This window comes from Crocuta crocuta, unplaced genomic scaffold, assembly GCF_008692635.1.
Source record: "Crocuta crocuta isolate KB4526 unplaced genomic scaffold, BGI_CrCroc_1.0 scaffold140, whole genome shotgun sequence".
In the NCBI taxonomy this organism is placed as follows: domain Eukaryota; kingdom Metazoa; phylum Chordata; class Mammalia; order Carnivora; family Hyaenidae; genus Crocuta; species Crocuta crocuta.
This window is the reverse complement of record NW_027527775.1, coordinates 179481-204974: the sequence shown is the minus strand read 5'-3', so window position 1 is coordinate 204974 and position 25494 is coordinate 179481. Positions and strand designations below refer to the sequence as shown.

The window sequence follows — 25494 nt, the reverse complement described above, 5'->3', positions numbered from 1 at the left end:
CCACATAAAAGTGAAATCATGTGGCTATTTGTCTTTGACTGATTTATTTCAGTTAGCATTGTACCCTCTATGTCCATCTATGTTGTTACAAATGACAAGACCTCATTGTTTTTTTTTAAAAGTGTATTTATTTATTTTGAGAGAGAAAGAGAGACAGAGGACTTGTGCATGTGAGCAGGGGAGGGGCAAAGAGAGAGAAAATCTCAAGCCAGTTCCTTGTTGTCAGGACACAGCCCCACACCCAATGCAGGGCCCTAACTCAGGAACCATGAGATCATGACCTAAGATGAGATATAACACACACACACACACACATATGTATTTATATTTATATTCATATAAATTATACCACTTCTTTATTCATCAATGGATGAAGACGCTTGGGTTGTTTTCATATCTTGACTTTTGTAAATAATGCTGTAGTAAACATAGAGATGCATATATCTTTTTAAATTTATTTTTTCATTTTCTTTGAGTAAATACCCGATAGTGGAATTACTGGATGATATGCCAATTCTATTTTTAGGTTTTTTAGGAGGATCCATAGTGCTTTCCACTGTGGCTGCACCAGTCTGTATTCCCACCAACAGTGCACAAGGGTTCCTTCTCCACATCCACATCGCGACACTTGTTATTTCCTGTGTTTTTTTATTTTAGCCATTCTGACAGGTGTAAGGTGATATATCATTGTAGTGTGATTTGCATTTCTGTAATAATTAGTGATACTGAGCAACCTTTTCATGTGTCTGTTGACCATTTGTATGTCTCCTTTGGAAGATGGTCTATTCAGGTCCTCAGCCCATTTTTTCATCAGTGTGTGTGTGTGTGTGTGTGTGTGTGTGTGTGTGTGTGTGTGTAATTGTATAGGTTCTTTATATAATTTGAACATTATCCCCTTAACAGATACATGACTTGCAAATATCTTCTCTCATACAATAGGTTCCTTTTTTGTTTTGTTTAATAGTTTCCTTTTCTGGGAAAAAGCTTTTTATTGGTTATATCCATATCTTCTTTTGATCATCATGCCTTGAAATAGTAAGCACAACAAGGCTATGGATATAGGCCTGCAGCAGGTTACCCAGATATTTGTCCAGGATAATAATGAACCATCAGTAAACATATTTATGTTTATTTATTTTCATGTAATCTTGTCTTTTAGTTAGTTATAGATTCACTTGGGTACCCATCCAGTCCACATGTTACTACCATAGCCAAAAGACTATCAAAAGTATCTCTGTCATTGGGGTGCCTGGGTAGCTCAGTCAGTTAAGCATCTGTCTCTTGATTTCAGCTTAGGTCATGATCTCATGGCTCATGGGATAGAGTCCCATGTCAGGCTCTGTGCCAACAGCAGGGAGCCTTCTTGGGATTCTCTCTCTCTCCCTCTCTCTCTCTCAAAATAAATAAACATTATAAAATCTGTCACTTTTCTTCTTTTAAAAATGTTTAATATTTATTACTTTTGAGAGAGACAGAGTCAGAGAGAAAGCAAGGGAAGGGCAGAGAGAGAGGGAGACACAGAATCAGAAGTAGGCTCCAGGCTCTGAGCTGTCAGCATGGGGCTCGAAGTCACAGATTGCAAGAGATCATGACCTCAGCTGAAGTCAGCCGCTTAACGAACTGAGCCACCCAGGCGCCCCTCTATGTCACATTTCTTACCATATTTCAGATATACTATGCTTATAGAATTTACAAATATTCCTAGTCAAAAGAGCTATTTTTAAAAACTTTTGAATATTCAGTATTACTTAGTATTAGCCATCCATCCTACATCCGAATGATTACCATTTATTTTCTGAAAGCTCAAAAGCTGTCTTATAAAAATTCATACTAGAATTTTATCATGACTTTGAACTCCATGAAATATTATATTTTGTAGATAGATTCATCATTACTTTTTAAAATTACTGTCTTATTCTCATTCTTATTTCTCATAGTTTTATTCCATTATGACACACAAAAGAGGAAAAATATACAGTAGGTTAAGTTCTGGGAAATTGCTAAGTTTATGTCTTGGGCTCCAGGAATTCCCAAAATAGGAAGTGGACAGAAGTGGTCCAGAAATGGAAAAAAAAAAAAAAGACATGAAAGCTTTCCAATGGTTGACATTTTGATGGTAGATATGGTTAGCTCTATAAGCTACATCGTAAGACTTTAATTAACTTCATTTAGAAAATATCACAATGTCTGCATTTTAACAGATTTACACCCTAAGAGTATACAAGCCTAATCATTCTTGTCCACACAACTCCATTTTTTCCCTTTCTATACACTGAAATAATAAAAATAATAAAGTTTGTAATGGGATTAAAATATCAGGCTATTGTGAAGTGATTTAAGACTAGAGAAAACAGAGTCTATCTATATTTGATTTTTTGTTATTGCTACTATAATTATAATTAAGAACAAGACATTGAAAGAAAATATCAGAGATGGTATATTTACTCTCTATACATGTCTTTTTGTATATCGTAAAATATAGGAATAATGAACAAATAGAAATATAGCTGATCAATATTTACCCCACATAAGCTATGACAGTTTTTTCCTAAAAATAAGTCCTTATCCAGGGAATTTTCAATACTTTTTTTTGATATTTGGATTACTTGGGATTTTTCAGATAAAAAGTTTCCAAGGAGATGTGATTAATACTATGTACATGTTCTTCCCATATTTTAGCAGATTTCCATATTTAAGCATATATTCTGAAAGCCTATTTGACATTGATAGCTTATAACATATGCATTTTGAATGCAGAATATATATATATATAGTATAACACATATATAAAACAAGTATATATGTGCATATTTACATATACATTTTTTAAAGATCCTAATACTTTATGTGGTTTCTATTTCAAATGTGTTAAATTATATAAAACTTGGAAAACTAATAATCATATTCATAGACTTACATGTAAGCATCTAAGGTATATATTTCTATTTTCCTTTTTTCTTCCTTTCCAATTCCATTCGTCTATTCACTTATTTGCTTAAAACTTGAGTGCCTACTATATGAAAGTCTTCAGTTATATTCTAAAGAATGATAAGATTAAAAAAGATAGGTAGATAGGTAGATGATAGATAGATAGATAGAGTCCTTACTTCAACTGTTCCTAATTTTTCCAAGCTGTAAAAGAAAAGCAAATGTATAAGCCGACAACTGTCTTTTAGTATGATAAAGTGAATGCATGTGTCGGATACAATGAAAACAGGAAGACATAGCTACATTTGCAAGGAGAGGTATGCTCGCATGGGTGGGAAGAGCGGCTAACATTGCTTATGGCGTATCGCCTCTTCTTTATGCTATCACTCAAAAGCAACCGATCTCCCACTACAATATCCATCATCTCCAAATTGGTGTTGCAGATTTTCATTTCATTTCTTAGATCAGTGATACACAGAGCCATACTACTATTAATGATTATAAAGAGTGTAAAAAGTGCTTAGGGTACAATCAGGTAGTAACTGGAAAACTTGGAAGAGTAAGACCCAATTAATATTAATTAATGATAATGTCAGTACACTTAAGACTGTACTTTCTTCTGCAAATTAAAATGATGTGATGAGAATAAACCTGCAGTTGAGATGTTTCATAGAACAAGGATACTTTTTCTTTGTAGCTCTCTTAATCAGTTGCTTACATTTACTTTTAAAAATTACATTTTCATAAGAACATGGACACAGTATGTTCTGCCAGTATTTTCTTTCTTTATTATTATTATTACTGTCATGTGTGTATGTGTGAGGATCTCTAGAGGCCGTGGAGGACTTTTCCATCTATGGAAGACTTATTGTGATGAAGTTCCTCTCAGTTCTTTTAATGACCATGAAATGAAGAATTTGACTTAGTTCAAGCAGCCATACTTGTAGTCATACACCTGCAGCCTCCTTGGGCATCAGTCCTAGGGCATCCTGCCAAAAGATGAAATGGCTTTTTAAATTTTATTTTTGAGAGAAAGAGGCAGAGCATGAGTGCGGGAGGGACAGAGCGAGAAGGAGACACAGAATCTGAAGCAGCTCCAGGCTCTGAGCTGTCAGCACAGAGCCCAATGCGGGGCTCGAACTCACGAACCGCAAGATCAAGACCTGAGCCAAAGTTGGATGCTTAACCAACTGAGCCACCCAGGCGCCCCGAAATGGCTTTTTGATTGGATAAATCTAAGCTCATGGATATAATGCCATGCTTCCTTGATGTATGTCTGTTTTTTGTTGTTCTGGGGTTTTATTTGTTTGTTTGTTTTAGTACACGACAGTAAAACCTCAAACATTATGATATAGGCATTGCAGTGCTCAGCACAGGACACCTCAAGCAAACAAAAGACCTCATAACTCACGGGTGTTATATCTTATCTATAAATTACCAGCAGCTTGGATGACAGTGAGGAACTGACCCCCATCCATCTCCACATTGCATTCAGCTCTCACAAAGTCTATGAGAAAAGAAGTAAAACATGATTTATGATAAGTTGCAAGATACCATGCTTGCATATTGCTGTGTGTGGAGCAGAGATCAATTCATGCCTTACAAATTTGTCACAGGACAGTGCATCTTCCAGTCTGCCACCTTCAAATTAAGTGTCATGATGAGAGAAAAATATGGCAATGTCTTGGGAAAAAATAGCACATTTTGATTAGGTTACAGAAATGGTGCGGGATAACAAAAGACAGGAAACTAGAGTTCTCACTTGGTCACAGCATTCACTTTAAGATCAAGGAGATAAAAATAGGAGAGCAAATACATAAAATGAAAGAATCCTTATAACTAAAATTAAGATGGCATTTGAGATTGTAACAGAGAAGAAAACATTACTGGTCATTCCCAAGGGAGCTGACCTACCTCTAGCTCCTATTAATTCTAAACACTGTGAAGTAAACCAGCTTGGAGCTTTATATTCAAATAAATTTATGCAGGAATCACCATTTTATGAATATTTATTTGAAAACTTATAGTTTATGTTCTTTCTTATTTTATGGCTTTGAAGGTGAGGCAGAGTAGGGACAGATGATCAGATGGTGGACAATTTTATTTCTTTTTCTAAAAACAACTGGAAATTATTTTAAGGCTTAGACATAAAATGTGTGTTGGGCTAATGAGTAGGGCAATAAAGAATTAAAATGCTGCTGACTCATCTACACATGACTGCAGATGCAGATCTGCTTTTTTAGGACTGTTCAAAAGCTTTGTGGATTTGATATGCATTCATTCCAGTTGCTTACATCAAAACCTCAAGATAGAATCAGCAGTTATGAGGTTGGCCTTGAGATTCCTCCTATTTTAGACAAAAAGCAAAAGAGCTATGTGATGCATATAAATTGATTGTAGGTTATACCTTAACATATGAGAATTACCCAGATAGTCAGCCTGATAAATGCCTTCTTGCGTTGCACACATATTTTTAAAACTAGCATGTCCACATCTGAATTATTGATTTTTCCTTAAACATGTTTTTATTCTACCTCAGTAAATGTCATTTCCATTGTCCCAATTGTCTACATCATATATCTGGGGATCTCTTTGATGCTTTCTTTTCCATCACCTTGTCCACTTTGTACTTCCCTTAATCCTCTAAGTTTTACTCCAAAATCAATGTCTAAGGCATCCAGTTCTCCATTACCACCATCCCCAGTGTAAGCCACCTGCATCTCTTTCTGCCACTATGGAAACAATTTCTCAATTGGTCTCAGCATTTACACTCTCAAATATTTCAATGATATACATATATATTTTTTTTTGAGAGAGAGACAGAGAAAGCAAGCGAGGGAGTGGGGTGAGAGGCAGAAAGAGAGGGAGAGAGATAATCCCAAGTAGGCTCCATACTCAGCGTGGAGCCAGACACAAGGCCCAATCCCAGAACCTTGGGATCATAACCTGAGTCAAAATCAAGAGTCAGACACTTAACCAACTGAGGCACCCAGGTGCCCTAATGATACTTCTAAAAAATATAATCTAAATATGTCACTTCCGTTCTGTAAAGTCCTCAATGCTTTACCATTTCAGCTAAGGTTAAACTATAAATCCTTAACAAGATTCTTCAGTTTCTGGCTACTTCCTGTGTCTTCAGCTGTAACTCACATAGTAGCTTCCTCCTCCCTTGCTATGCTTAGGTATGTGGCTCTCTTACAGTTGCGTTTCTTACTTTTTGCTTGTGCTACTCTCTCTGCTCAGAATCTTTCCTCCTCACCCCATGCTCCTGAGTAACTAATCTTCATCCTTTGGAAATGCTGTCACTAATCTGAGCCCTAATAGATCCTCCCTGTTACCCCTTTAATAGTGTCCTAGATTCTCATAAACCTTACTAAAATTTTTATTTTTTAAATTCTGTATTTGTTTATTCAATACCAGTTTCGTCCACTTAACTATAGACTTCACTAAGTCAGACCTTATTATTCACTGCATCCTGAGTATAGCTCAGCCCTTGGCCCCGATCTGCACTTCATCAGTACTTGTTAAAAGTTATGAATCTCAAACCATAAACTCAAACGTGTAAGATATATCCATGTATTTATTTCATTTAATGACAGTGAATCTTATTCTGGGCTTTATTTTATTGGGCTGGCAGGAAATTTAAGTACAAACATTTTTAGCTCCTTCTCCACTTGGAAGATTCATACTGAAATCCAGTGGTGACTTCCAAAAGTGGAAGATCCATAACTTAAGCCTCTGTGTTCATATCTGACAACTGTATAGTTCAAGATCATGACGACTCTTTTAGTGTGATGGCTTTCTGTCTTTCTGCCATGGGGGACAAATGAGAATTTTAGTCAATGCTAAAAAGCTGTGCAAAGTTACATCTCCTTCAGCATAATTTCTTTCTGAGCTGATATCAACTTCCCAGGGCACCCCCAGAGAGAAAGGGGCAGGTCTTGTCTGCCCACAAAGCTATCTCCCCTTCTCTGTGTAAGGGGAATCATTCTGGCTCCTCTATTAGCACAGCTCACCTCTTCTCTCCTCTTGTTGCCTTCAAAGAGATTTTCCAGGCACACAGCATCTGGGCACACTGCCTGAGAGAGAATATGAAGTCCTACCTTCCTACTAGCCATGTGGCTCAAACCACTCTGAACCTCAGTTCCCTCATCTTTAAAAACGGAGTGACAATGGTACCTACCTTGAGGGATTTAGATTAAGCTAATAAATATACATGTCTTAGCAAAAAGACAGCCTCATTATAAATGCAGAAGAAATGTTACTTTTTATTACTACGCTAGGTGTAATCCAGGGAAATTCTGTTTTTGAGACGGTAATGACAACCTAAGCTGGAATAATGAGGTACAAAAGGGTTTGGTTTTAATCTTCCTCACAGGACATATTCTAGAAAGTAAGACTTCGTTTGTCTTTTTCACCACTATATCTCTGACATCTAAAATGATGTCCAGCCATCAGCAAGGACTCCATAAATATTTGCTGAAGAGGTCATTAAAAATCACTGCCAGGGCACCTGGGTGGCTCAGTCATTAAGCATCTGCCTTCAGCTCAGGTCATGATCTTTCAGTTCATGAATTCGAGCACCATATCTGTGTGGAGTCTGCTTGAGATTCTTTTTCTCTCCCTCTCTGCCTGTTCCTCCCTCGCTCACACATGCTATCTCGCTCTCTCTCTCTCAAAAATAAACAAACATTGAAAAAAACCTCCCTGTCCCATTTCTGTAGTGTTACAGGAAGACAGGGAGTGCCTGGGCCCATACCTGAAGTGCAGTGTGACAGGAAAAGTGATGTGGTGTGAAGCCTGTAAGACTGGCTACCGGGACAGGGTGGCTGGAGCAGCACATTCACTAGGTTCACTGGAAGCAAACTAAGAAGCTTGATGTCTTGTCAGGGGTCAAGAGCAGAAGAATCCAAGAGACTTGACTTTCAGCAAATGTGAAACAAGTCCCTGGGAAATGAAGAGAGCCAGGGTTCCTTAGAGCGTAGGCATACTTGGGTCTGATAATGGCCAGGTTGGCAGCTTGCAGTGTTGTTTCCTCGTGCATCATATCCAAAAGAGAATGGTGCCCACTTCATAGGGTTGCTGTGAGGATTAAACCAGCGAAATTATAGTAAATTCCTCAGAAGAATGCCTGGAAAGAGGTGAGTTAGTTCATGATGGTATGGGCCACCAAGAGTATCCCCCACCAGATCCTGAGTTCCAGGAAGCAGAAAGCACCTGTCTTGTTAGTAATTCGAGCCTTGGCATTTACACACTTCTTGAAGTCTAGCAGGTGCTCAGCAATGATTTGTTTAATTAATGAGCAGGAAGGAAGTAGAATCAAGAGCAGAAAGCAATGTGTGAGCTGGCTCTTGAGAGGGAGTTCAAGAAGCAAAGGAAGCAGAGGGTAAGTGAGGGTTTTCCCGGACTGGGAACAACTTGAGCATAGACAAAAGGAAGGAAACAGCGCGGGCTGAGCCCGGGAGCCTGTGTAGTTCAGTGAGTCAAGCACAGCAGGACATGGAAAAGGGGTTGTAGAGACGAGGCAAGTGCCAAAAGATACATAGCTTTGCATTTGGCCAAGCTCATTTATGTGCGTCTAAATGTGCCGTTTTCTCTATACAATTAACTTGTTAACCCTACTGAGGACAAAAACCCTTGTTAAGTAGTCAACAAAGGAGTTATCTTGGTTCCTTCTCATTTTGTTTTACTCTGAACATTACCATCTACCAAACTATTCCTAAGTATTCTTGTTTATTTTTTATGAGGCACAGGTGATAAGCCTGAATACTAATGCCACAGTCTTAGAAACTCTAATGACACGTTCAAGGGACAAGAAAGATACAGTCAGATTTTAGGTTTTGCCAGGCTAATTGTCATTCTCTTAAATACTGAATCTTTATATTTTTTAAATATTTCCACATATTAGACAATAAGAAGGTGATAATAGTTCACAAAACTAGTAAACCTATCTTTAAGATCTTTATGATACAAACATAACTTCTGCACTTCTCAACACAAGATGTTTTTTCCCTACTTTCTGTTCTGCATATCATCTAAATCTTTTTCTCCAGCAAGTAAGATGGACTTTTAAAAATTAAAAATTACTAGTGATTTGTTTTATCAAGAAATAGTTTTTTTGTGAAATCTAAAAAACCAAAAACTTCATAGGAAAAGAGATCAGACTTGTTACCAGAGGCAGAGTGGGGGGAGGGGGAAGTAGAGGAAGGGGCTCAAAAGGTACAAACATCCAGGTATAAGGTAAATAAGTGCCAGAGATGTAATGTACAATGTGATGACTATAGTTAATACTATTGTACAATATACAGGAAAGTTGTCAAGAGAGTGGATTCTAAGCATTCTCATCACAGGAAGAATTTTTTTTCTTTTTTCTTTTCTTTTTACTACATCTATATGGGAAGACAGGTGTTAGCTGAACCTATTGGGGTAGCCATTTCACTGTATATATAAATCAGACCATCATGTTGTATGTTTAATTTGTACAGTAACAAATGTCAATCATTTCTCAAGAAAATGGGGAAAAATAGCTTGTTACCATGTCAGCAAACTTCTATTTTCCTATTTGTTAGTAGTTGAAAACACCCTTGACTAAACTGACCAAGCCTATCTTATCAATGCCCCTTCACGCCTCACGTCTAACCGCCCAGACTTCCACAGTGTTCTATGTATATCTCTTTCATGGGATATATCATTTTGCACATTGTATTAGCGTTTATGTGTGTGACTTATCTTCCCACTAAATTGCAGGTTCCTTGAAAGAGAGCATGCCTACAGGAGATTCTGACATATCATGTGCCTTCAAAATGTAAAATGAACAAACAAAAAACTCATGAGTGAACTGAAAAAAAATGTTTAATAGTGTGTTTCTACTCTGACTTTAGCTTAGAATAGCCATTATAGGGGTGCCTGGGTAGCTTAGTCGGTTAAGCAACCAACTCTTGGTTTCCGCTCAGGTCGTGATCTCATGGTGCATGAGTTGGAGCCCCGCATCCAGCTTTACGCTGACAGCACAGAGGCTGCTTGGGATTCGATCTCCCTCTCTCTCGGCCTCTCCCCTGCTTGCTCGTGCTTTCTGTCTCTTAAAAATAAATAAATATTTTTTAAAGTCTCTAAAAATATAGAATACTCATTATAGTAGAACTCATAGTAAGTTATATTTCAGGTTTCCAACTACAAATGTATTCACTAGATATGAAAAATAGGAAGAACTATATTTTTTAATCTGCCCTTTGAATATTTCTTTATTCTTATACTCTGAGAATCTTTCTTCATATTTTAAGCTTAAAAGTAGAGTTTTACAGTGATGGCCAAGAAGAAAATAAAATGTAATTTTGTCCCTTCCTTTTCTCATCATTTACCTTTTCAAAAACTTGACTATGGTAATTATTTTTTTAATAAAACTGTCTTTTTCTTTGTTTATTCTCTGGATTGGAAGTTGCTGTCAAACCATGGAATATATTTCACTGTTTCACTCCACATAGGTGCAGCCACATTACTAATATGGTGTCACATGACAGTAGCTACACGTGTCATGAAGATTAATACCTCATATTGTCTCCCCATTCTGGAGCGCAATCAGAGACTGTATATTGAAGGTGACAGCACCACAAGACAGAAGGATCCAAGATCCTTCTGTAAATGTTTGCAATAGAACCACCCCTGAGAGCCATCCTATCAAAAATACTCACATTCTACTTTAAAACGCTGGAGATTTTAGCTATGAAGAATTGAAGTTACTTGTGCCATCAGCTAACATTAACTTGCCTAATATGTCAGGACACTTAAGAATGTGTTTAAATGTCATGATGTCATTAATATTGTACAGAAAAGGACTCAGTATGGCCTAGAACAAACATTGGGTTTGTTGTGTTGCAGAGTTTTGGTTTGAAACCCTGATTTACAAAATACATGACTTTAGGTGAGTCACTTCACTGCACTACTCCACATCCTTGAAAAGGATGTAGCAATGAAGCAAAACCAAATGAGATAAAATATACGTAAATCCCACAGAAATAAAAAAGCACTTGTGTGACTTTAAGGAGAATTATAATTGTCATACTATGAAACCATCAATAAATAATTGCACTTGGTCTACAGAATGTAGAGAGTTGTAGTCGTTGTCATCAGCCTTGGGCAAACAGCATGAGTTCACATTTCATTGTTAAAACATGAAGTTTCTTTGGATGTTCTTTATCTGAACCTACTTCCTTCACTCACTATCTGTAGATGATTGACTTTGAGAGCTGGGTTTCAGTGATTGACTCTAATGAAGCTCAAGTGTCAGGGCAATCTACTTCATGGTATACTTCCAAAGGCCAATTTTATTTTAATTTTTTACTTTTGGCTTTTTAAGATTTTAATTCCAGTATAGTTAACATAAAGTATTATATAATTTCAGGAGTCCATACGTCCATACATCACCTGGTGATAAAAATATGGAACACTTCACAAATTTGTATGTCTTCTTTGCACAGCGGCCATGCTAATCTTCGTATCTTTCTCATTTTATTATAATGTGTTGACAAAGCAAGCACCCAAAGGCTAATTTTAAACAATTATAAACATAGCATGATTGTTTTGGTTGGATGAGAATTGTGTAAAATAGAATTTATCTGAATTCCTACAATTGTAAAGCAAACATGTGTAACAATGCTGCAAACAGCAAGCACAACTATGTGACTCTATGAGCAATCACGTATTTTTCCAGATCCCAACATTTCAGATCCATCTTTGTCTGATGTTGAGAGACATGCAAAATTGTTCCTGATACAGCAAAATTGTTCTGAATATCATAGTTCTTATATGAAAACAATTTGATACAAGTTTTCCAAATGTTGACAATTCTAAAAATTTTACATGGCATTACCAATAACAAATGACGATACTGAAAGAAACCCTCCTAAAATTAGGGGCAACTGTGTGGCTCATGATCTGACTTCGGCTCAGGTCATGATCTCATGGTTCGTTCGTAGGTTCGAGCCCCGCATCAGGCTCTGTGCTTACAGCTAGCTCAGAGCCTGGAGCCTGCTTCAGATTCTGTATCTCCCTCTCTCTCTGACCCTCTGCCCACCCCCCACCCCGCTCATGCTGTGTCTCTCTCTCTCAGAAATAAATAAAAAACATTAAAAAAAGAGAACATTTTTATTTTTTATTATTATTATTTTTTTTACAAATAGTTTATTGTCAAATTAGTTTCCACATAACACTCAGTGCTCATCCCCACAAGTGTCGGGGGGATGGGCATGGAGAACATTTCTAAAAAATCTTCCTAAAAATAAAATTTGGATCAACCAGACAAGAAGCAAGACATTCTTTCTATTGTCCCCTAGAAAATATTTTAAATTCTTATCTGAAACTATAAATAGAGCTAAAAAAGGAAAGAAAATGTAAGTACCATTGCAGATAAATGCAAAGGGAAATGGTAATGATGAGTATCAGATAGTTACTAAATGTTATTTTTCTATATGACATGATGCTTGTGATATTTGTCAGCTTTGAAAATATATATATACTGATTCTTTTTCCTATTCAAAATAAATATTCATTTTCATATATAATTTAGAATTTATAATTTTGTTTTTTTCCTTAAAGAGATTCTCCAATATTTTATAGCAGCAGGCACCACAAATATATTCCTTCCACAAATGACTCTATTTTCCAAACTCCAATTTTAAAACTTTCTTTCATACTGTCTGTTTTCTAGATGATTTTTTAAAATTATCTTCTTTTTATGAAATTTATTTATTTTGTGAAAGAGAGAGAGCACAAGCTGGGGAGGGCTGAGAGAGAGGGAGGGAGAGAATCCCAAGCAGGCTCCATGCTGTCAGTGCAGAGCCCAGTATGGGGCTAAATCCCACAAAACATGAGATCATGACATGAGCCAAAATCAAGAGTTGGGTGCTTAACTGACTGAGTAGCCCAGGAAACCCTAATATTACCCTCTAAGACTTCATTTCTTGAGAAGGAAATGTAGGAAATTCATTTTATTGATGGTATATTTCTTCATTTATTTTGTTTTGTTTTAAGCTCTTCTTTGGACACAGAAAATTCTTTTTGACTCAAGTAATTCATAAAGCCATAAAGGTTGAATTCCAAAACAGGAATATTTATACAATATAGCCACTTACATTTCTAATCCAAATATTCACTGCTTTTACCATTCAAATTAGTTCAGACTGTCTCATTGTAACAATTTTATTTGAAACTCTCAATGATTATATATCATATATATACATTTGAAACTAAGTGGTAAAAATAGTGATAATTTAAAAACTATACACCTACATTTCCTAAACACTTAGGAAATTTATTTTAACTTAAATAAATTTACATTCAGTAGGCAAATTTTTGACATAGGACCAAGGCTTTTTGCATATGTGATTTCTGATTATTTATTGGTGTTATTTTTCCAGCATAAAATATAGCCACAATTCATCATCTGTGAATTCAAGTTTGGCTTCCTTTAATGGGGAGCCATGTAAGAACCAAGCTTAGTGCAGAATCTATCTGGAATTTAACATTTATTTCCTATTCTTTTCCCTATGTCTCATATACCTCTGATTTTTTTCAGCTATTTGCAGTATCCAATCTTTCCAATAGTTTTTTCTTGATTTTTATAAAAATAACTCCTATTTATTACTTACCTAATACTTAATGAAACTTTATAATTATGAAACCCAACCAGCATAAATCAGCTTGGACACAAACTGAATCTTACCAGCACACTGGTCATCAGGTGGGTCTAGGGCAAGAGAGGAGACAGTCTGGGAGTCACACCTACATACTGTTCTGCAGACTATTAAGTCAGTATATTGAGATAGTCTGTTTTACATATCAAGGAAGTGAAAGTTTTGTTTAATCTAGCAAATTAGGCAAGAAGAGATTGAGTAAAAAGTTTCTATTATTATATTTTTATTTTTTTGTTTAACATTTATTTTTTAAGAGAGTGAGAGACAGAACATGAGTGGAGGAGGGAAGAGAGAGAGGGAGACAGAGAATCAGAAGCAAGTTCCAGGTTCTGAGCTGTCAGCACAGAGTCCGATATGGGGCTCGAATTCACGAATCCTGAGATCATGACCCGAGCGGAAGTTGGACCTTAATCGACTGAGCCACCCAGGAGCCCCTATTGTTATTATTTTTATATTAACCTTTCTCGTGGAAATAATTGGTGATCTAGGATGATCTGAGTTTCTTTCAGCAAACTACAATGAACTCTTCTGAGCTAGTAATGCTCAGTCAAGTTTCCAAACTGTGTTTGGATTCTAGGCTGTAGTAAGTAAATCAATAGAGAAATGTCCCTTTAAAGGTTCTGCCCCCCATGCGATAGATACAGTGCTTTCTCTTATCACAGGGTGTGAACAGGTGATGATTTGTCTTTGCAGTGAAGTTGTTCATCCTAAATTGGTCCCTCATCACTTTTCTGAAATCCTTTAGAAATGAGGAAAGAGGGATGAAAAGGTATACTCTTTAGTGTGATAATATGATGGGGGTGAGGTTCTATATAAAAGGAAGGGAAGCAATACACACACACAAACCACTAATTATGGTAGGTAAATAAACTGAATTACACTCTAAACTCCACTATAAGCAGAAACTACAATTTTTAATTGTTTGTTGACCATAGTATAATACCCAGTACCTAATACACTACTTGGCAATCATGGACATCAACATATATACTTGAATGAATTAAAAAATAATGTAATTCCTTCACTAACTTTTATTTTGAATAAACTTGATAATAGTCTATACTCTTTTTACCCCCAAAATTAGCTGATCAAAAACTCTAAATGAATTATCCAGTCTGAATTTATCATCATTATATAATGATTTTTAAGTTCCCATAGTGCACAGTGAAAACACTACATTTGTGTTTTTTTAATTACCTGTCAGGCTTTGCCAGTGCTTCATATTTGGAAGCATTAGGCAATCAAAAATTAAACTTTTCAATCAGACTTAAATATAATATTTAAAATAAATGCTGTAAACTAGGAGCTATTTGAAATTTTTAGGAATGTTGAATTGTTTTATATTTCTATGAAATATATATACATATTCTTCTAAAAAGAAGTGATATATATATATATATATATAAAACTATATATAGTTCCTTTTGCTATTACTTGGATCATAGATTGGTATGCTATTCTCTGTGATGCTGTTATGTTACATTATGTTATATTACAGGAGAAACTTTATCCTTTTTTTATATTTTTATTTTATTTATTTTTGAGACAGAGAGAGACAGAGCACAAGTGGGGGAGGGGCAGAGAAAGAGGGAGACACAGAATCTGAAACAGGCTCCAGGCTCTGAGCTGTCAGCACAGAGCCTGACACGGGACTCAAACCCATGAACGGTGAGATCATGACCTGAGCCGAAGTCAGATGCTTAACCAACTGAGCCACCCAGGCACCCCAAAACTTTATCCTTAAAGTGAATATAATTTTACAGTGAATATTAGCTTTCAAACTATAGTGTAATGATGATTGCTATCCTAAAATGTTGGCACACCACCCTAGACTAATGAAGATTGGTATAGTCTCCTTTCTCCCTGGGGAATTTTACCCATTTGCAAATATGAACATTGATATCTATCTTCTTTGACTTTGCTTTTCCCTGGGGATCCTACCTTAAGACCTGGAGGGACATGTCATGAACTAGAGAAGACATACAAATGTGAGCAACGATAGATTAAACTGTGAAACTAAAAGTCATTCCACATAAACTTTATACTTCCCTTGAGATAGTGTATTGCAAATGAATCTCAATCAGATGGCTGCAATTCCTCTAGCCTTGAGTGAAAAATAATGCAAAGCATAAGAGACCTGCAACGCTGTTTTTATTTATCCACATGTGCCTCTAAACATGAAGTCATTCCCAGTTCTCTATAACTTTTATTTAGCCATGGAGAGTACACGATAGCTTTTTCTTTTATAACTTTACCACCAGAACAGTACTGATGCCTGCATTTAATAATATGGATGTTGTTAGATTGATGAACTAGAATAAATTCAAAAGGATGTTGGATGTTATAAATTAACATAATTAAAATCTTTCTGAAGGAATTTAATAAGTAGATGGATATAAGATATTTACATTGACATTATGCCACTTTAAGTAATGCTTTTATGTAAACAGTTAATTGGTAAATTAAATATATGCATAGGTCCTGCTAAAAATCATATCATCTTTGTGTCCATTCATTTATTAAACAACATGTGCTATGTTTCAGTAATACTGAAACATCAGCTTTAACATATCCTTCTAACGAGTAATCAAATAATAGAATATAGAGCTAAATTATCTAAGTTCTATAAAAGTTTATAGTAAATAGAAATAAAAAAACTTTGAGGAAAAAACTTGAATACTTTCCTTATTACAGATATATGCTTGGAATTGTTCAAGCACACAAGGAGATTCAATGAATTTTGTTTGGCTTTTAGTTGCAACGATGAAGTTACTTTCTAATTTAAGACTGGAAAAATTATTATGCATAATCAGTTTAACTCAAAACTGGAACAAGTTGAAATAATTATTAATAAGTTGGCTAATTTTTCATACATTTTAATAGGGCTAGAAATTTAATCAGGGATGGATATTGGAGGAAAATAATTATCTTATGTTGCCCTATGGGATTTTAATTTTAATTTCTAGGCTTCCCAGAAAACGCATCTCAGAAAGTTTCTATTTTCCCCTTCCAATGAAAAATAAATAATTATTAATTGCAGACAACACCCTAATATAGTCCCATCCTGAAACTCAAGGACTGTGGAGCAGCCTCCTTGCCATCCTCGTCACCCAGAAATGGTGTGAATATCACGATGATTTAGGAGTCTAATCTTTAACTGCTAGCATCAACATCAACTCATAACCAACAGACCTTCATCCTCTTTGAGGAAATTAATTCAAGGTATTCATCCAGTTCTGGTTATAAAACAAACAAACAAAAAAAACTACTGGCAGTTTACAAGCAAATACACTATGTTAGTGGGGGGTGGGGAGGAGAGGTGTCTTGTAAAACCACAAATAGGTTACTTTACCTATAGGTTACTATAGGTTCTTGTTGTTATTATTGTTGATGTACGTGAGTGTTTCAGACAGGGCAAGAGTTGCATGTTCAGTAATTACTGGAATCTTAATGCCATCTCTGACCTACTGATTAATCTCATCCTTTGTTCATTTGTGATTGTTTTTTCAACTATAGGTACAGACTGTAAAACCTCCTTCAAACTCCAAAATGGTTTTTTTCTTTCCTCCTCCTCCCCTTCCCTCCCTTTTCTTTTCTTCCTTTCCTTTTTGTTTTATTGCTTTGTTTCGCCAGAAAGTGTCAGTTTGGCATTACTAGTATTGATAAAAATAAAAAGATACCAGGAAAATTTCTATTTCAGTTTTTGATTATGGAAGAATCTCTTACCCTAATCTCCATGAACTATAATCAATTGATTACCAAGTTTATTATAATCTGATTTGCTCAAAATTCACTTCTAATGCAAAATAGAAATCACAATCACTGAGTCAAAAGGGGTTCGTATTTTATTCCATTGTTTTAGGGCTTATAAATTTACAATCAAGGATTGGTAGACAATTAAGCAGTATCAGGGGAGCTTTATGAAGAAATATAGTCAATAAGAATACATTAGAGTTCCTAAAAAGAGATAGGTTTTCTTTGTTGTTGTTATTGTTAGATCTATCAGCATAATTGTTTCTTTTTTTTTCTTTCATAGTTTATTGTCAAGTTGGTTTCCATATAACACCCAGTGCTCATCCCAACAAGTGCCCTCCATGCCCATCACCTCCTTTCCCCTCTTCCCCACCCCCATCAGCCCTCATTTTGTTCTCAGTATTCAAGAGTCTCTCATGGTTTGCCTCCCTCCCTCTCCCCAACTGTTTTTTCCCTTCCCCTCCCCATAGTCCTCTGTTAAGTTTCTCCTGTTCCACTTATAAGTGAAAACATATGGTATCTGTCCTTCTTTGCTTGACTTATTTCACTTAGCATGACACCCTCGAGTTCCATCCACATTGCTACAAATGGCCAGATTTCATTCTTTCTCATTGCCATGTAGTATTCCATCATATAGATAAATCACATCTTCTTGATCCATTCGTCCATTGATGGACACTTAGGCTCTTTCCATGTTTTGGCTATTGTTGAGAGTGGTGCTATGAACATTGGGGTACATGTGCTCCTATGCCTCAGCACTCCTATATCCCTTGGGTAAATTCCTAGCAGTGCTATTGCTGGGTCATAGGGGAGTTCTATTGTTAATTTTTTGAGGAACCCTCATGCTGTTTTCCAGAAGGGCTGCACCAGTTTATATTCCCACCAACAGTGTGGGAGGGTGCCCATTTCTCCACATCCTCGCCAGCATCTAGAGTCTCCTGATTTGTTCATTTTAGCCACTCTGACTGGCGTGAGGTGGTATCTCAGTGTGGTTTTGATTTGAATTTCCCTGATGAGGAGGGACACTGAGCATCGTTTCATGAGTCTGATAGCCATCTGGATGTCCTCTTTGGAGAAGAGTCTGTTCATATCTTCTGCCCATTTCTTCACTGGATATTTTTAAACTGAGTCAAAGGAATATGAGGAGCACTATGCTATTTTCTGTACATCCATTTGAAACTTACTGTAGTTAAAATTTTTACTTAAGAAACGAAAAATTGAAAGAGAAAAGAAAGAGAAGGAGGCAGGGAAGGAGGAAGGAGGGGAGCTGGGGAGAGAGAGAGAAGGAAATGTCCTGAAATCTGAAATTGCCTTGAACTGATGTTAGTTCGTGATGTGATGACGTAGCAGAGAAGAGGCAAGAATGGAAAGTGCATGGCATTAGCCAGGGCACAGCAACTTGATGCAGCAGAAAAGGGGTTGAGGAAGATACTTTTAAACTTGCTCTCCATGAGCCTATATTACAGAACTATTAGGGACAAAGCAGACCACCTATACAGGTATCCTTGGGGTAATATGAAGATTGCAGGAAATCCCCGCTGAGAAAAAAGTGGGTGAGAATAGCCACCTCCTCTTAAACCTTCACTATCTGTGTGCTTCCTCCAAATCCCTGACTGAGGGTATGTCAACCTGAGAAGGCTATGTGTTCGCCATGCTGCTTTCCTCTAGGGGAATTCAGATGTGCTTGATGCAGCAGTAGTCCACAGTGATTCTGGGGTGCCTGTGCTCTTCGGCCTGGACTGATCATCCTCCCTCTTTCTCCTAAACTCACCTGGCTGGGATCTAGTCTTCAGTACTTGATACTGTATGAGAATTTGAGTTCTTATTCTAAAATACCAAAACAAGGACTAAAACTATCTCAAGAGAAAGAATGCAAACAAAACAACACAATAATTTCTTCATCAAATATTTGATTACCATAGCATTATTATTGGCATTGGAGAGAAAATAGAGAATTGTACAAAGAAGTAGCCTTACACTCAGGCCCTGCCTTATGGCACTGACATTGACAAGGAGCAAGGGAATTCAAGAAATAAGATAAATAACAATGCAAGGGTGGACATTCAAACTGCTCTGAATTAATCTCCTAAGTGAGGTACCACCTAGTGCAATAAATGGAGACAAAGAAACAGAAGTTATTAACACTGGAAAGAAAGAAATGAAATGGTCACTATTTGTAGACAACATGATTGTCTTTGTAGAAAATCCCAAAGGAACTACAAAAAGCTACTAGAACAAATAAGTGAATTTAGTAAGGTCAGTACACAAACATCAATCAGATTTCTACATACTAAAGATATTCTACCTGTGGAATACTACTGTCCCCCATGTCCATGGATTCGAAACTACTAATATCATCTACATAACTGCCTGTCCTACATATATTGAAATATCTTAGCCAGTCTCCACAATTGTGTAAACTAACTTTTTGTAATAAATTTCTCTTGTTCTCTCTTGCTGTGAATGAGAGAGAAAGAGAGAGACAGAAAAAGAGATAAAGAAATGTAAAGGTATACATATATTTCTTACTGTGTGTATTTCTGTGGTTAAACTTTAATTGAATCTATAAAACAAAAAAATTAACAACTAAACTTTATCAAAATTAAGAACCTGTGTTCCTTGAAAAATACTAAGAGGAAGCCTTGGTGGCTCAGTCAGTTAAGTGTCTGCCTTCAGCTCAGGTCATGGTCTCACGGCTTGTGAGTGCAAGCCCCACGTCAGACTCTGTGGTGACTGCTCAGAGCCTGGAGCTGGCTTTGGATTCTGTGTATTCCTTTCTCTGCTCCTTCCCCATTATCAAACTCTCTCTCAAATATAAACAAAACTGTAAAAAAAATTTTTTTTAATACTAAGAGAAGAGTGAGGAGACAAGATGGCAGGGCAGCATGGAAGTTCTCAGCCCCTCTTATCCCTGAAATACAGCTAGATCAGCACCAAACCATTTTGCACTAGAAACTTGATCTGAGGATTAACATAACAATCTGCATAACTTGAGCCATAGAACTCAGCAGGTACACTGTGCAGAGAGGTGAAGTGGAGGAAAGAGAAGCCATGGAGGATAGCTGTTTTCATAGAGAGAGAATAGAGAGAGGGAGGAGAGTCCAGGAAAAGCACTTTGCCTAAAAGTAGTTGGAGAGAAAGAGTGGAAACCCCCACAAGTGACTAAACAAGAAAAAGAGAAGGGAGAAAGTTTCAATACCACTAGGATGCAGGGGAGAGCATGAGAACAGTGTTGGAAATTCCACACCTCAATACCTGGTGGTCCTCTGGTGGTAAGGGCAATCATTTGGTAGAGGCTCTACAGCCTCCCCACAGACAAAGGTCCCAGTGGACCCCAGAGAACAGCCACATTTACTGGTATTGGAATAAAAACATGGAGGGGTGGGGGCAGGCTGTGAAATCTGGTGCTGGCTCTGTTGTATTTTACCATAATCACTAAACATCTACTGCCACATCATCCCATGAACTTTTTGGGCAAGTAGGCACCCAGCCACAATCTCTGAGCCTTTGCAATGGCATGATCACAAGAATGTTCCTGGGAGCAAGCCAGCAACTGGCCATTGCTTGGGGAGACCCTCCTTGGAGCAGGTCCAAGCTGCAGGGCCCTCAGAGGTGAAGGGTTTGGAAATCCAGACCCATATGAGATATAATTCAGGAGGGAGGTGCTGCATTGGCAGGCTGATGGCTTTGATGCGGACAGTGTAGAAACAAGAGGTGGACAGAAGCCAGAGACCAAGGAAAGGGTGCTTTGTGAAAAAAGCAGAAAGGTGAAAGTGCAGTGTTCCTGTGCCAGAGACTGGGAAGCTGGGTGATGCCATAGTCACCTCCCCTGCACATTTGCACACACCCACAGGAGCACCACACCAATCCACCCAATAAGCTAAGCAGCACCAGCTAGTGGAGAACAGAGTGGTTACACCAAGCCCCACCCCACTGCCCCAACCAAGCTCAGGCCCTAGAGCACCACTACCTGTCTCTCCGGATGTTCAGTGTATGGACTGTAAAGTGCTTCATAGTTAGACTTCTAGGGTAAATTGGATGTGATTTCATTCATATTTCCTTTTGCTCACTGTTCCATCTATTTGGTATTTTTGTTTGCTTTTTTCTTTTCTTTTCTTATTCTTTGATATAGAAAAAGAAAAAAAATTATTTTCCATTTAAAAAAATTTTTTAAATTTTTATGATGTCTTCTTTTTTTGTAATTTTTTATTCTATTTTACTTCATTTCATTTTAATTCTATTTTATCATAAACATCTTTTTAAACTTTTAAATGTTTTCTTACTTTTCTTTTCTTTTCTTTCCCTTTTTTCTCTATTCTATCAAGCTTCTTCCAAGAACCAGACCAAAACACACCTTCGGATTTAGATTCCTTTATTTTATTTTTTGTGTTGTTTTTAATTTTTTTAATTTTAATTTTTTAATTTTATTAATTGTTTTTCTTCCTCCAAATGGACAAAATGAAGGAATTCACCACAAAAGAAATAACAGGAAGAAATGACAACCAGGGACCTAATCAACACAGATATAAACAAGATGTCTGAACTAGAATTTAGAATCACAATAATAAAAATACTAGCTGGGAATGAAAAAAGCATAGAATCCCTTTCTGTAGAGATAAGAGTAGTAAAATCTAGTCAGGATGCGATTAAAAATGCTATAACTCAGATGCAATCTTGAATGGATGCCAGGGCAGCAATGATGGGTGAAGCAGAACAGCGATATAGAAGACAAAATCGTGGAGAATAATGAAGCAGGAAAAAAGGAAACTAAGGCAAAAGAGCACAATATAAGAATTAGGGAACTCAGTGACATATTAAAAAGGAATAACATCCTAATCATAAGAGTCTTAGAAGATGAAGAGAGAGAAAATGGGATCGAAGGTTTACGGGAGCAAATCATAGCAGAAAAGTTTCCTAACCTGGGGAAAGACACAGACATCAAAATCCAGGAAGCACTCCCATTAGATTCAACAGAAACTGACCATCAACAAGGCATAGCATAGTCAAGTTCACAAAATACACCAACAAGGAAAGAATTATGAAAGCAACAAAAGGAAAAAAACTTCTTAATCTATAAGGGAAGACAGTTCAGTTTGGCAGCAGACCAATCCACAGAAACTTGGCTGGAGAGAAAAGAGTGGCAGGATTGGAAAAGTGCTGAATTGGAAAAATATGCAGCCAAGAATTCTTTAACTAACAAGGCTGTCGTTCAAAATAGAAGAAGAGATAAAGAGTTTCTCAAAGAAACAGAAACTAAAGGAGTTCATGACCACTAAACCAGTCCTGCAAGAAATTTTAAGGAGGACTCTTTGAAGGGAGAAAAGAGGAAACAAAACAAAAAAGACCAAAAACAACAAAGACTAGAAAGGACTAGAGACCACCACCAGAAATGCCAACTCTACAGGTAACAAAATAGCAATAAATTTATATCTTTCAGTACTCACTCTAAATGTCAATGTACTAAATGCTTCAATCAAAAGAGACAGGGTAACAAAATAGATAAGAAAACACGATCCATCTATATGCTGTTTACAAAAGACCCCTTTTACACCTAAAGACACCTTCAGATTAAAAGTATGGGAATGGAAAACCATCTATCATGCTAATGGTCGCCAAAAGAAAGCCAAGTAGCCATATTTATATCAGAAAATCTAGATTTTAAAATAAAGACTATAACAAGAGATGAAAAAAAGGCATTATATCCTAATTAAGGGATCTGTCTGCTAAGGGGATCTAACAATTGTAAACATACCCCAATGTGAAAGCACCCAAATATGTAAATCAATTAATCACAAACATAAATAAGCTCATTCATAATAATACCATAATAGTAGACAACTTAAACATCCCACTTACAGTAATGGACAGATCATCTAAAAACAAGGATACAATGACTTTGAATGACACGCTGGACCAGATGGACTTACCATATATGTTAAGAACATTTCATCCTAAAGCAACAATATACATTCTTCTTGAGTGCATATGGAACATTCTCCAGAATAGATCACATACTGGGACACAAATCAGCCTTCACCAGTACAAAAGACTGAGATCATACCATGCGTATTTTCAGACCACAACGCCATGAAACTCAAAGTCAACAAGAAAAAAAAATGGAAAGACAACAAATACTTGGACACTAAAGAACATCCTACTAAAGAATGGGCTAACCAAGAAATTAAAGAAGAAGTTAAAAAGTACATGGAAGCCAATTAAAATGATAACACCACAGCCCCAAACCTCTGGGAGGCAGCAAAGGTGGTCCTAAGAGGCAAGTATATAGCAATCCAGGCCTTCCTAAAGAAGGAAGAAAGGTCTCAGATACACAACCTTACCTTACACTTTATAGAACTGGAAAAAGAACAGCAAATAAACTCAAAGCCAGCAGAAGATGGGAAATAATAAGGATTAGAGCAAAAATCAATGCTATCAAGTTAAAAAAAAACAACACAGAGTAGAACAGATTAAAGAAACCAGAAGTTGATTCTTTAAAAGAATTAACAAAATTGATAAACCCCTAGCCAGTTTGATCAAAAAGAAAAAGGAAAGGGTCCAAATAAATCAAGAAGGAGAGAGAAGACAGATGACAACCAACACCATAGAAATACAAACAATAATAAGACAATATTATGAGCAATTATATGCCAAAAAATTGGGCAATCTGGAAGAAACAGACAAATTTCTAGAAACATATAAATTACCCAAACTGAAACAGGAAGAAATAGAAAATTTGAACAGACTCATAACCGGTAAAGAAATCTAATCAGTAATCAAAATCTCCCAAAAAACAAAACTGCAGGGCTGGATGGCTTTCCAGGGGAATTCTACCAAACATTTAAAGAAGATTTAACACCTATTATTTTGAAGCTGTTCCAAAAAGAAGTGAAAGGAAGACCTCAAACTCATTCTCTGAGGCCATGACTCCAAAACCAAAGACCCCACTACAAAGGAGAACTACAGACCCATTTCTCTGGTGAACATGGATGCAGAAATTCTCAGCAAGGCACTAGCCAACCGGATTCAACAATACATTAAAAGAATTATTCACCACGATCAAGTGGGATTTATACCTGGGCTGCAGGGCTGGTTCAGTATCTGCAAATTAATCAATGTGATACATCACATCAATAAAAGAAAGGACAAGAACCACATAATCTTCTCAATAGATGCAAAGAAAGCATTTGACAAAATACAGCATTCTTTCTTGATAAAAAGCTTCAAGAAAGTCAGGATCGAAGGATCATACCTCAATATTATAAAAGCCATGAAAGAAAGACCCACCACTAATATCATCCTCAACTGGGAAAAACTGAGAGCTTTCTCCCTAAGGTCAGGAGCACAACAGGATGTCCACTCTCATCACTGTTATTCAGCATAGTATTTGAAGTCCTATCAGACATTTACTCTTTGCAGACAACATGATGCTCTCTGTGGAAAACCCAAAAGATTACACACACACACACACACACACACACACACACACACACACACAAATTGCTAGAACTGATCCATGAATTCAGCAAAGTCACAGGATATAAAATCAATGCATGGACTTGGTTGCTTTTCTATACAGCAATAGTGAAGCAGCAGAAAGAGAAATCAAGGGATTGATTCCATTTACATTGCACCAAAACCCATAAAATACCTAGCAATAAACCTAACCAAAAAGGTGAAAAATCTATGCCCTGAAAACTGTAGGAAACTCATGAAAAAGTTGAAGAAGACACCAAAAAATAGAAAAATATTCCATGCTCCTGGATAGGAAGAGCAAATATTGTTAAAATGTTAATATACCCAAAGCAATCTATACAGCCAATGCAATCCCAATCAAAATAGCACCAGAATTCTTCAAAGAGCTAGAACAAACAATCCTAAAATGTGTATGGACCAGAAAAGACCCCAACTAGCCAATGCGATTTTGAAAAAGAAAACTGAAGCTGGAGGCATCACAATCCTGGACTTCAAGCTGTATTACAAAGCTGTAATCCTCAAGACAGTATGGTACTGGCACAAAAGCAGACACATAGATCAATGGAACAGAATAGTGAACCCAAAAATGGACCCACAAAAGTATGGTCTACTAATCTTTGACAGAGCAAGAAACAGTATCCAGTGAAAAAAA

General features: G+C 36.7%; 1 pseudogene; it reads right to left on the bottom strand.

Annotated features, from left to right (window-relative positions):
• Positions 1-11357: 11357 nt before the first annotated feature.
• LOC144239457 (U6 spliceosomal RNA) lies at positions 11358-11457 on the bottom strand (annotated as a pseudogene).
• Positions 11458-25494: the final 14037 nt, after the last annotated feature.